Here is a 13,204-nt window from a genome sequence, read left to right on the forward strand (position 1 = left end):
ATTTTTATATTTTTAGTAGAGATGGGGTTTCACCATGTTGGCCAGGCTGGTCTCAAACTCCTGACCTCAAGTGATTCGCCCACCTTGGCCTTCCAGAGTGCTGGGATTACAGGCGTGAGCCACTGATCCTGGCCATCACACTTGTTCTTATCTGTCTTTTTTATTATAGCCATCCTAGTGGTTGTGAAGTGATATTTCATTGTGGTTTTGATTTGCATTTCCCTAAAGACTAACGATGTTGAGCCTATTTTCATGTGCTTATTGGCCATTTTTATGTCTTCTAAAAAAAATGTCTCTTCAAATCCTTTGCCCGTTTAAAAAATTGGATTATTTGTTTTTTGCTATTGAGTTGTAAAAGTTTTTGTATATATTCTGGATATAAATGCCTTATCAGAAATACAGTTTGCAAATATTGTCTACCATTCTTGGGGTATATTATGTTCTGGCTTTTTTTTTCTTTTTTCTTTTTTTCTTTTGAGAGAGTTTCACTCTTTCACCCAAGCTGGAGCGCAGTGGCATGATCTGGGCTCACTGCAACCTCCAGCCTCCCGGGTTCAATAATCAGAATGGCTTTATATTTAACTCAACTCTAGACACTACAGAACAATAAAACAAGGCCTTCAAAATGTGTAAAGTTAATTGTTTTTGACTCAAAATTCTATATCCAGATAAGTTATTAAGTATGAAGGTAAAATAAAGACATTTTGAGACATTCCGAAATTCAAAACATTTTCAGGAAGCTATTGGAAGATGTGCTCCACCAAACTAAGAGGTTAAACCACGATGGAGGCTTTTGCAGATGCCAACACCATCCAGAGCCCCCTGTCAGCAGTCATGGTCAACTCCACTGTGTGTGTGTGTGTGTTTTTTTTTTTTAAGACAGGGTCTCACTATGTCGCCCAGGCTGGTCTTGAACTCCTAGGCTCAAGTGCTCCTCACGCCTTGGCCTCCCAAAATACTGGGATTAGAGGTGTGAGAAAGTGCACCTGGCCAACCCCACTATGTTCCCAGGCATTGCTGTCAAGCCCTTGGGCCTCATTTCCTCCAAGCTGTTTGCAGACAAAGCTCCAAAGATAGCAGTTCCAATGATATAAGCAGAAAACTTTCACGCTCTGAGCACTCAAGAGAAAGGATTTGGCTATAAGATCTGCTTTCACAGAATTATTCCTGGGTTTATGTGCTAGGATTTATGATTTCACACACCATCATGACACTGGTGACAAGTCCCTGTACGGGGATAATGCTTTTTTTTTTTTTTTTTTTTGAGACAGAATCTCACTCTGTCTCCCTGGCTGGGGTGCAGTGGCACGATCTCAGCTCACTGCAACCTCCACCTCCCGGATCACCTGAGGCAGGCGGATCACCTGAGGTGGGGAGTTCGAGACCAGCCTGACCAACATGGAGAAACCCAGTCTCTACTAAAAATACAAAATTAGCCAGGTGTGGTGGTGCATGCCTGTAATCCTAGCTACTCGCGAGGCTGAGGCAGAATTGCTCGAACCCGGCAGGTGGAGGTTGCAGTGAGCTGAGATTACGCCATTGCACTCCACCCTGAGCAACAAGAGTAAAACTCCGTCTCAAAAAAAGAAAAACAAAAAAGAAATAAAAGCTAAATAACAATCAGCAAACAAACTGAGCTGGAGGAAGACGTGAGGTCCAAGAAATGGTATCCAAGAGAAGAGGAAAGCATCCCAGTGGTGCTGTGGGGGCGATCCAGAATAGCAGTTATGCACCTCTGGGAGATGGCGAGCCATTCACATAGGGTGTGATGAAAGCTATAGGAGAGAATGCTTCACCAAAAGCATTTGGTGATTTCACCAAAATTATGACAGCACTGTATTAGGAAGGTGGAAGGATGGGAACAGCAAGCATGAGTACTGGGGACAGAGGGATTAAAAGTTAAAGTTGGCCAGGCTTGGTGGTTCATACCTGTAATCCCAACACTTTGGGAGACTGAAGCGGGAGGATGATTTGAACCCAGGAATTCAAGACCAGCCTACGCAACATAGTGAGACCCTGTCTCTACAAAAAAAAAATAGATGGGTATGGTGGCATGATGTGCCTGTGGTTTCAGCTATTAGGGAGGCTAAGGTGGGAGGATTGCTTGAACTGGGGAGGTCAAGGCTGCAGTGAGCCGTGATCACATAACTGCACTCCAGCCTAGGTGACAGTGATTCCCTGTCTCAAAAAAAAAAAAAAAGTTAAATTCTTTCCTTGTATAGTGGGAGACATTGTAATGAGTCATGCCTAAGATGAAAAATTCAACATGTTGCATTACCAGAATGCAAGTTGAATACAACTTCTTTGTTAGATGCATGTTTTGAGACTATTTTATTCATTTTGCTTAATGATATCTTTTTTTTTTTTTTTTTTTTTTTGAGACGGAGTCTCGCTGTGTCACCCAGGCTGGAGTGCAGTGGCCGGATCTCAGCTCACTGCAAGCTCCACCTCCCGGGTTCACGCCATTCTCCTGCCTCAGCCTCCCGAGTAGCTGGGACTACAGGCGCCCGCCACCTCACCCAGCTGGTTTTTTGCATTTTTTAGTAGAGACGGGGTTTCACTGTGTTAGCCAGGATGGTCTCGATCTCCTGACCTCGTGATCCGCCCGTCTCGGCCTCCCAAAGTGCTGGGATTACAGGCTTGAGCCACCGCGCCCGGCCAATGATATCTTTTAAAGAGCAGAAGATTTTGATTTTGATGAAGCTCAATTTATTATTTTTCTCTTTTTTCTTTCTTTCTTTTCTTTTTTGAGACGGAGTCTCGCTCTGTCGCCCAGGCTGGAGTGCAGTGGCCGGATCTCGGCTCACTGCAAGCTCCGGCCTCCCAGGTTTACGCCATTCTCCTGCCTCAGCCTCCTGAGTAGCTGGGACTACAGGCGCCACCACCTCGCCCGGGTAGTTTTTTTTTTTTTTTTTTTTGTAGTTTTTAGTAGAGACGGGGTTTCACCGTGTTAGCCAGGATGGTCTCGATCTCCTGACCTCGTGATCCACCAGTCTCGGCCTCCCAAAGTGCTGGGATTACAGGCTTGAGCCACTGTGCCCGGCTATTTTTCTCTTTTTTTATCTTTTATTTTTTTTTGAGACGGAGTCTTGCTCTGTCGCCAGGCTGGAGTGCAATGGTGTGATCTTGGCTCACTGCAACGTCTGCCACCCCAGGTTCAAGTGATTCCCCTACCTCAACCTCATGAGTAGCTGGGACCATAAGCACGCACCACCAAACCCAGCTAATTTTTTGTATTTTAGTAGAGACAGGGTTTCACCATGTTGACCAGGATGCTCTGGATCTCCTGACCACGTGATCTGCCCGCCTTGGCCTCCTAAAGTGATGGGATTACAGGCGTGAGCCACTGTGCCTGGCCCATTTTTCTCTTTTATAGTGAATGCTTTTGTGTTCTTGTTAAGAAATCTTTTCCTACCCTAAGATGATGAAGAAATTCTCTTGTGTTTTCTTCTAGAAGATTTTTGGCTTTTGCTTTTATATTAGATCTAAGATTGATGTCTAATGTTTGTGTTTTGTGATCTTTGTTAACTGAAGTGTCTTACTTCTCATCAACTCCCCAGTGCCGAGCGCATGGCAGGCACCCATAGTTTCTGTTGAATTCAGTGTTCCTCTCCATGCTCTTTGAGCCAGGCCTGTATGTTCCAGACGTTTGTTTTCTCCTCACCCTTCCCATCACGCAGTGCCCAGTGCTATGTTTTACATAATAATAATCCTCAGTAAACAGATGTCCGAGGATGGCCAGGTGTGGTGGATCACGCCTGTAATCCCAGCACTTTGGGAGGCAAAGGCAGGTGGATCACTTGAGGTCAGGAGTCCAAGACCAGCCTGACCAACATGGCAAAACCCCATTTCTACTAAAAAAAAAAAAAAAAAAAAAAAAAAAAAACTAGCCGGGCGTGGTGGTGGGCGCCTGTAATCCCAGCTACTTGGGAGGCTGAGGCAGGAGAATTGCTTGAACCTGGGAGGTGGAGGTTGCAGTGAGCTGAGATTGCGCCACTGCACTCCAGCCTGGGTGACAGAGCAAGGTCTCCATCTCAAAACAAAAACAAAAACAAAACACACACACACACCACACACCACCAAAAAAACAGAGACGCTGAGAGCAAATGCCACTACTGCGTTTCCGGACCCGGAGGCAGGTTCCTGCAGATGAAGAGGAGGGCCTCGCCCTGAACTGGCTGCACGCGCTGGGAGCCATGGGACATGGGCCGACGTCAGCCTTCGGTCCTGTCTTCCTGGGATCTCGCATGTTGCCCAGAGAAGCTCATTGCTGGTGGTTGGTTAGCAGGCTCTGAATTTTAAAGGCAGTTTAGCCTGTAGGCTGAGGCCATTTATTTTCTCCCTGGGAACCCTTTGATCTTAAATCTTATCTCATAGTAGCATGGAGTGTCTTTTCAAAATAAACACCACCTTGCTTTGGGAAGGACACACAAAGTCAATAATTAGTTGGACACAAACATATTTTTTCTTCAACGTACCCAAATACCAGGTAAAAAATCAACTACCATCATGTGATGCAGCCACCAGCTTCCCGCTGAGAAAAAAAAAAAAAAAACATATCCTTTGGCTCCAGTCACAGCTCAGCAAGGACAGGAATTGGAGGGACACCCAGGCGGAGCCGGGGGTCAGACACAAGCTCTGCCACATCCCTGGTGTCCTTGGGACCCTGGGAACTGGGGACTCAGGCAGGCTCGCAAACCACTACGTGTCCTTGTTTGGTGCCTCTTATTTTCACCTCCTTCCAGAAGGCACAACAGGAGAAACCCCAGGAAGGAGCACTGGGGTCTCCAGGGCACGCGGGGCGGCTGGGCCGGCGGGCACTTGCTCCTGGGCCTACAGCTTCCTCCTCCACAGTCCCAGCTGTGTCCCTTCTTGGGACTGTTGCCCTGAGCTGAACTCCTTTGCATTCCTTCAGGAAACAGTCTCAACTGGGGCAAATGAGTCCCGATAGACGCCTTCCATGGGGTTCCAGTGCCTCAGAAGTCAGGGCGCAAGTCCTCGGGCCGCGTTGGTGCCCTGCGATCCCGCTCCAAGTGCCTCACCTTGGTGGCGTCTGAAGCTCAGATTCCCGGTCTGTCTGCAGCTGTGTGACCTTGGGTGTTTTTCTTAACCGGAGGCTCAGTGTTCCTGATGTAAAATGGACAACGGGCAGGGCTCGGTGGCTGGCACCTGTAATCTCAGTGCTTTGGGAGGCTGAGACAGGAGGATTTTTGCCATAGCCCAGGAGTTCAAGACCAGCCTGGGCAAGACCCCCCTCCCCGGACCCCCTCCCCGCCCTGCAACTGTCTATACTAAAAATTACACAATTAGCTGAGCTGGTGACACACACCTGTGGTCCCAGCTACTAGGGGGCTGAAGCAGGAGGATTGCTCGAGCCCAGGATTTCAAGGCTGCAGTGAGCTATGATCGTGCCACTTCACTCTCGCCAGGTGACAGAGCAAGACCCTGTCTGAGAGAGAGAGAGAGAGAGAGAGAGAGAGAGAGAGACAGAGAGAGACAGAGAGAGAGAGAGGATAACAGAAGCATTATGAGAATTAAATGAACAATATAGGCCAAGTGCTTGAGACATCTTAGAGGCCCCACCACAGGGAGTAGGCTTCCCTCGCTTCCATCCCCTGCCCTCTCCCACACACCTGTGCTGTAGCCTACCAAAATAATTCAGCAATCCTTCAGATTCCCATTTCTCTGCATACGTTTTGCATACGTTTCCTTTACCTCAAATACTGTTCCCTCCACTTTTTCAGCTTGAAAACGCCTGCATGCACTTAGACATGCAGCTCAAGGGCTGTCTTGGAGATGAAGCCTCCTCATCCATCCATCCCTCACAAGTCCCCCTCCTGCGTGCCCAGTGGCAGCACCTGCAAAACACTAGCACAGCACTAATCACCTTGCACTGAAATTGTGGACAAGCCAATGTCTCCTCCTACACTGTCAGCTCTTTGGGGGCAAACATGCAGTTCTGTTTGTATATGTCCAGGATCTAGTACAGTGTGGCAGTGGTAGGCACTTGAGAAATGTTATCTGAATAAATGAATGAAAATTAATCATTGTTAATTGCTCCTCCACCCTGGGGTCAGAGAGGAGGTCCCAGCCCTTATTAAATATAGTGTTGGCTGAGTGCGATGGCTCACTCCTGTAATCCCAGCACTTTGGGAGGTCAAGGTGGGTGGATCACGAGGTCAAGAGTTCGAGACCAGCCTGGCCAACATGATGAAACCTCGTCTCTACTAAAAATACAAAAATTAGCCCGGCATGGTGGTGCTTGCCTATAATCCCAGCTACTCGGGAGGCTGAGACAGAGAATCACTTGAACCCAGGAGACAGAGATTGCAGTGAGCCAAGATCGCGCCACTGCACTCCAACCCAGGCAACAGAGCAAGACCTTATCTCGAATATATATATGTGTGTGTGTATGTGTGTGGATATATATATATATATAATCTTAATCTCTTTGCACTTCAGTTTTGTTATCTTTAAAATGGAGATGGTACTAGTATCTATTTCAGAGGTTTTATTGGTGAGGGCTAACTAACATACTACAGGTCATGTACTCAGCCAAGCGTCTGGCTCCCTGTATCCTTTTAAAGTGTTAGTGATGACCGGGCACGGTGGCTCACACCTGTAATCCCAGTACTTTAGGAGACCGAGGCGGGTGGATCACGAGGTCAGGAGTTCAAGACCAGCCTGACCAACATGGTGAAACCCCGTCTCTACTAAAAAATACAAAAAAAATTAGCCAGGCTTGGTGGCAGGCACCTGTCATCCCAGCTACTTGGGAGGCTGAGGCAAGGAGAATTGCTTGAACCTGGGAGGCAGAGGTTGCAGTGGGCTGAGATTGCATGCCTGCACTCCAGCCCAGGTGACAGTGCGAGACTCTGTCTCAAAAAAAATTAAAAAAAATTTTTTTTGAAAAAGTGTTAGTGATTTTTATCACCAAATCATTTTACCATGGGTAAGTCACATAACTGGTCCTGCCTCAGTGTGCTCATCTGTAAAAGGACAGAGTAGGACCAAATTACTGTGACTCTAAGGCTATTCTAGCTCTCAAGGTTTTTTGTTATAGGATTCCGTGATACTCTTGAAGAGACATTCGCATGCCCATGTTTATAGCAGCCAAGAAGTGAAAACAACCCAAATTTCCATTGACAGACGAGTGGACAAAATGTGGTATATACATGCAATGGAATACTTAAAAAAAGACATCCTGTCTCATGCTACACATAGATGAAACTGAAGGGCATTATGCTAAGTGACATAAACCACTCACAAAAACACAAACATACATGATTCCACTTATATGAGGTCCTTAAGTTAGTCAAAATCAAAAAGACAAAATGTAGAGACAGAAAGCAGACAGTCTTCATTCAAAGCAAACAAACCAATAAGACTGCTCACCAGGGGCTGGGGAGAGAGTGGGGAAGAGGAGTTGTTTAATGGGTTCAGCTTCAGTTTTGCAAGATGAAAAAGTTCTGGAGATTGGTTGCACAACAATGTAAATATACCTAACCCTACTGAACTGTGCACTTAAAAATGGTTAAGATGGGCCGGGCGCAGTGGCTCATGCCTGTAATCCCAGCACTTTGGGAGGCCAGAGCGGGTGGATCACGAGGTCAGGAGATTGAGACCATCCTGGCTAACACAGTGAAACCACATATCTACTAAAAATACAAAAAATTGGCTGGGTGTAGTGGCAGGAGCCTGTAGTCCCTGCTACTCTGGAGGCTGAGGCTGGAGAATGGTGTGAACCTGGAAGACAGAGGTTGCAGTGAGCCGAGATCCCACCACTGCACTGCAGCGTGGGCGACAGAGCAAGACTCCATCTCAAAACAAAACAAAACAAAACAAACAACAAACAAAAAGTTTAAGATGGTAAATTTTATATTTTTTTTTTTACCACAATAAAAAAGATTCTGTCCGTGTGCAGTGGCTCACACCTGTAATCCCAGCACTTTGGGAGACTGAGGCAGGCGGATCACAAGGTCAGGTTCGAAACCAGCCTGACCAACATGGTGAGACTCCATCTCTACTAAAAATACAAACAACAACAAAAAAAATAGCCAGGTGTGGTGGCACGCACCTGTAATCCCAGCTACTTGGGAGGCTGAGGCAGGAGAATTGCTTGAACCCAGGAGGTGGAGGTTGCAGTGAGCTGAGATCATGCCATTGCACTCACCATGGGTGACAGAGGAAGATTCTGTCTCAAAAAAAAAAAAAAAAAAAAAAAAAAAAAAAAAAAAAATTCCATTACAAATTTCTCTCTTTTATTTTTTGGAAGAGTCAGGATCTCACTGTGTTGCTCAGGCTGCTCTCGAACTCCTGGTCTCACTGGGGTGAGCCTCCCAAAGCACTGGGATTACAGGCATAAGCCACCTCACCCAGCCACGGCAATTATCCTTTTTAAGTCAATGTTTAACTCACTTAAATAATTCCGAAGGGTCATATAGAATAAGAGATCTACATTTCAGAATACGGGAACATGGGGTAAGGTGTAAAGCAGCTTCAGTGGAATATACCTGAGAAGTGATTTTTCTGGAATATTTTAATAAAAGTTCCTTAGCTAGGTAAGGTGTCGTGCACCTGTAGCTAGTTGAGAGGCTGAGGCAGGAGGATGACTTGAGCCCAGGAGTTCAAGTCTGTAGTAAGCTATGGTTGCACTTGTGAATAACCACTGCACTCCAGTCTGGGCAGCATAGCAAGTCACCATCTCTTTAAAAAAAAATTCGGCCTGGCACAGTGGCTCACGCCTGTAATCCCAGCACTTTGGGAGGCTAAGGCGGGTGCATCACCTGAGGTCGGGAGTTCAAGACCAGGCTGACCAATATGGAGAAACCCTGTCTCTACTAAAAATACAAAATTAGCCAGGCATGGTGGTGCATGCCTGTAATCCCAGCTACTCAGGAGGTTGAGGCAAGAGAATCGCTTGAACACAGGAGGCAGAGATTGCAGTGAGCCAAGATCGTGGCCATTGCACTCCAGCCTGGGCAATAAGAGCGAAACCCTGCCCCCCACCAAAAAAACTTTATCTTTCTGCCCGTGGGCCCTGCCGAAGAAGCGTCATTAAAGCCTCTCTTCTCCCTGCCTTCATGTCTAAGTCAGAGTCCCCTAAAGAGCCCCAACAGCTGAGGGAGCTCCTCTTTGAAACAAGCGATGAGAGCGTGAGGAGCTGTTTTGAGCAATGGGGAACGCTCCCCGACTGTGTGGTCATCAGAGATCTAAACACCAAGCACTCCAGGGGCTTTGGGTTTGTCACATATGCCACTGTGGAGGAGGTGGACGCAGCCACGAATGCGAGGCCACACAAGGTGGATGGAAGCGCTATGGAACCAAAGAGAGCTGTCTCAAGAGAAGATTCTCAAAGAGCAGGTGCCCACTTAACTGTGAAAAAGACATTTGTTGGTGGCATTAAAGAAGACACTGAAGAACATCCCTTCAGAGATTATTTGGAGCAGTATGGAAAATGGAAGTGATCGAAATCACGACTGACCGAGGCAGTGGCAAGAAAAAGGGGCTTTGCCTTTATAACCTTTGATGACTATGACTCCGTGGATAAGATTGTCATTCAGAAATGTCATACTGTGAATGTCCACAACTGTGAAGTTAGGAAGCCTTGTCAAAGCAAAAGACGGCGAGTGCTTCATCCAGCCAAAAAGGTCGAAGTAGTTCTGGAAACTTTAGTGGTGGTCATGGAGGTGGTTTTGGTGGGAATGACAACTTTGGTGGTGAAGGAAACTTCAGTGGTTGTGGTGGATTTGGTGGCAGCTGTGGTGGTGGTGGATATGGTGGCAGTGGGGATGGCTATAATGGCTTTGGTAATGATGGAAGCAATTTTGGAGGAGGTGGGAGCTACAATGATTTTGGCAATTACAACAATCAGTCTTCACATTTTGGACCCATGAAGGGAGGAAACTTTGGCGGCAGAAGCTCTGGCCCCTATTGTGGTGAAGGCCAATACTTTGCCAAACCATGAAACCAAGAAAAATTGTACTCTTCAGGTGACTATGGCGGTTCCAGTAGTAGCAGTCAGCTGTGGCTGTGGCAGAATAGTTTAATAAGGAAACAAAGCTTAGTAGGAGAGAAGTGACAGGGAAGCTACAGGTTACAACAGATTCGTGAACTCAGCCAAGCACAGTGGTGGCAGAGCCTCGCTGCTACAAAGAAGACATGTTTTAGACAAATACTCATGTGTATGGGCAAAAAACTTGAGGACTGTGTTTGTGACTAATTGTATAACAGGTTATTTTAGTTTCTGTTCTGTGTAAAGTGTAAAGCGTTCCAACAAAGGGTTTTAATGTAGCTTTTTTTTTTTTTTTTTTTGCACCCATGCTGTTGATTGCTGAATGTAATAGTCTGATTGCGATGTTGAATAAATGTCTTTTTTTTAATGTGCAAATAAAAAAGGTCCTTAAATGCCTACAGAATATAGAAAACAACTTTTCAACTTTTCAGGTATTAACCTGATATAACTGGCCATTCGTTTTTATTGCAGAGAACTTCTCCACATCTACTTCTACCATGAATTAACCATCACAAATCATATGTTCCGTTGGTCATAATGACTGGTCACAAAAATCGTAATAGTTTTACATGAGGTGAGACTTTTCAGCTTACAAATACTGCCACAAACCTGAAAGATAGTAAATATTGACATCTCATTTTACAGTTGAGAAAACTCAGGGCTGAGAGATTTGCCTCATAAAACTCACAGGCTGTCTCTACGCTCTGAACCCAAATCTTCAGATTCCTGTTCACTGCAGCATCATTCACAAAAACCAAAAGGTGGAAGCAAGCCATGTGTCCACCAGTGAATGAATTATTACACAAAATGCGATGCATCCACACAGTGGAATATTACAGAGCCTTAAAAAAGAAGGAAATCGGCCATGTGCAGTGGCTCGTCCCTGTGATCCCAGGATTTTGGGAGGCTGAGGTGGGTGGATCACAAGGTCAGAAGTTTGAGACCAGCCTGGCCAACATGGTGAAACCCCATCTCTACTAAAAATACAAAAATTAGCTGGGTGTGGTGGCAGGTGCCTGTAATCCCAGTTACTGAGGAGGCTGAGGCAGGAGAATAATTTGAACTCAAGACATGGATGTTGCAGTGAGCCAAGATCGCTCCATTGCACACTCCAGCCTGGGCAATAGGGTGAGACTCTGTCTAAAAAAAAAAAAAAACAAATAAAAAAAGGAAATAATCAGGCATGGTAGCTCACACCTGTAATTCCAGCACATTGGGAGGCCGAGGTGGGTGGATCACCTGAGGTCAGGATTAGCCTGACCACCAAGGCCTAACCCTATCTCTACTGAAAATACAAAAATTAGCCAGGCATGGTGGCAGGTGTCTGTAATCCCAGCTACTTGAAAGGCTGAGGCAGGAGAATCGCTTGAACTCGGGAGGTGGAGGTTGCAGTGAGCCGAGATCGAGTCACTACACTCCAGCCTGGGCGACAGAGTGACTCCGTCTCAAAAAAAAAAAAAAAAGAAAAAATCCCATTGCAGGCTACAACGTGGATGAACCTCCAGGCCGTGATGCCGAGTGAAATGATAAGCCAGACACAAAAGTACCAATACTGTGTGATTCCACTCAATGCCACAGGTAGAGCAGGCGAATTCACAGACGCAGAAGCGGAAGTGTGGTCCGGCCCGCGGGAGTGGGAAGCGGGCGTTAGCGTTGAACACGTGGCAGTGGCAGCGCAGGCGGATGGAGAGTTCTAGAGGTGGGCAGTGGCGATGGCCACACAGCGATGTGAATGCTTTCAATGTCACTGAACTGTGCACTTAAAAATGGGTGAGATGGTATTTTACGTTATGTCCTTTTCACCACAATCTGAAATAAAACAAAGAGCTCCCCAGGGGCTCCGGCTGTGCGGTCGCAGCGCCCGCTCCCGGGCCGCTGTTACCAGGAGCCTTCGGTGCGGCGAGCTCGGGTGCCCCGAGCCCCGGCAGGTGTCGCCCTTTCTGCGGACCGCTGACCCCGGGGCATTTCGCGGGTCCCGGCTGCCCCGGGCACGGCCCGGCCCTTCAGGAGCTGCAGACCAGGAGCCAGGTCCCACCGCAGGAGCGCGGGGCGCACGAGCCTCCCGGGGGCCAGAGCCTCGCAGAGGACTCCCGGTCTCTTCGCACCCTCTCCGACTGCACTTGCAGCCAGATCTCCCCTCGCTCCCCTCGCTCCCCTCCCTCCCCTCGCTCCCCTCCCTCCCCTCGCTCCCCTCCCTTTGGTCTTGTGAGAAGGCAGTTTTCCGGAGTCCTCCCCGTCTCTCCACCGTTTCTCCTTCCCGCCCCCGGGTTCCTCTCCAGCCACTAGCAAGTGCTGAGCCCGCATCCTCCAGGCTGGTTCTCACGGTGGGTGCCTGGGTGAAGAAAGTATTTCTCCTTTCTCAACAAAAGTAGTACAAAAGATGTCAAATCCAGGATGTTGTGGTTCAAATTTCAAATCTGCCACTTAGTTCTATATTCGGCAAAATCCTATCATTATCTGTGTTTATTTTATGAGGTTTTGAGGATCCTGTTAAAGGGCTCAGCATTCTCAGTTCAGTTCTGCAAACGTTTAATGAACACCTAATATAGGACTGGCACTATCCAAGAAGAGATGTCTTCTCTCCCTTCCTCTGTTCCTTCATTAAATATATTTTGTATACCTGCTGTGTGCCAGACACTGTACTGTGTATTGGGGATACCCGTGAAGAAGGCGGATGTGCTTCCTTCTGCCCGGGACTCACAGCAGAGGAAAGCATTTAGAAAACTGTAGTACAATAGTCTCAAAGGTATGATGGAGAAGTGGAGGAAGCTGCTGCTGGAGAACCCAGGAGAGGACGCGATCCAGACTGGGGAGGTCATGGAAGGCAGCCCAGCGAAAGTGATGCCTATCTGAGACCTACTATCAGGCAGGAGAGGCCAGAGAAGCGGCACACAGGGTGTGGGGGTGCCGCCATATGTCTGGAGCTGCATAGTGCCTGAAGGAGATTTGAGGCTGGAGACACAGGCAGGGCCCAGGTAGCCAAGGGCCCTGTAAGTCTTATTAAAGAAACTGGGCAAGATTAAACAAAGTTGGTATCTGTTGCTTGCAACTAAAGAACTCAACCAGACTGAAATGCAATCGTAGAATCATATATTTTGAGTCTCGCAAGGAACTCCAGACACGATCTGATTTGGAGACCAGCCTCTGGGCAGTTAAGGATTATTAGCCCTCTCTTGTAAGTGGGGTGGA

The 13,204-nt window shown here is 47.2% G+C and overlaps 1 pseudogene; it reads left to right on the plus strand.

Moving 5' to 3' along the window:
• The first annotated feature begins 8,951 nt into the window (after window positions 1–8,951).
• LOC104660782 lies at window positions 8,952–10,314 on the plus strand (annotated as a pseudogene).
• The last annotated feature ends 2,890 nt before the right edge of the window (window positions 10,315–13,204 follow it).

Source organism: Rhinopithecus roxellana, chromosome 18, assembly GCF_007565055.1.
Source record: "Rhinopithecus roxellana isolate Shanxi Qingling chromosome 18, ASM756505v1, whole genome shotgun sequence".
Taxonomy (NCBI): domain Eukaryota; kingdom Metazoa; phylum Chordata; class Mammalia; order Primates; family Cercopithecidae; genus Rhinopithecus; species Rhinopithecus roxellana.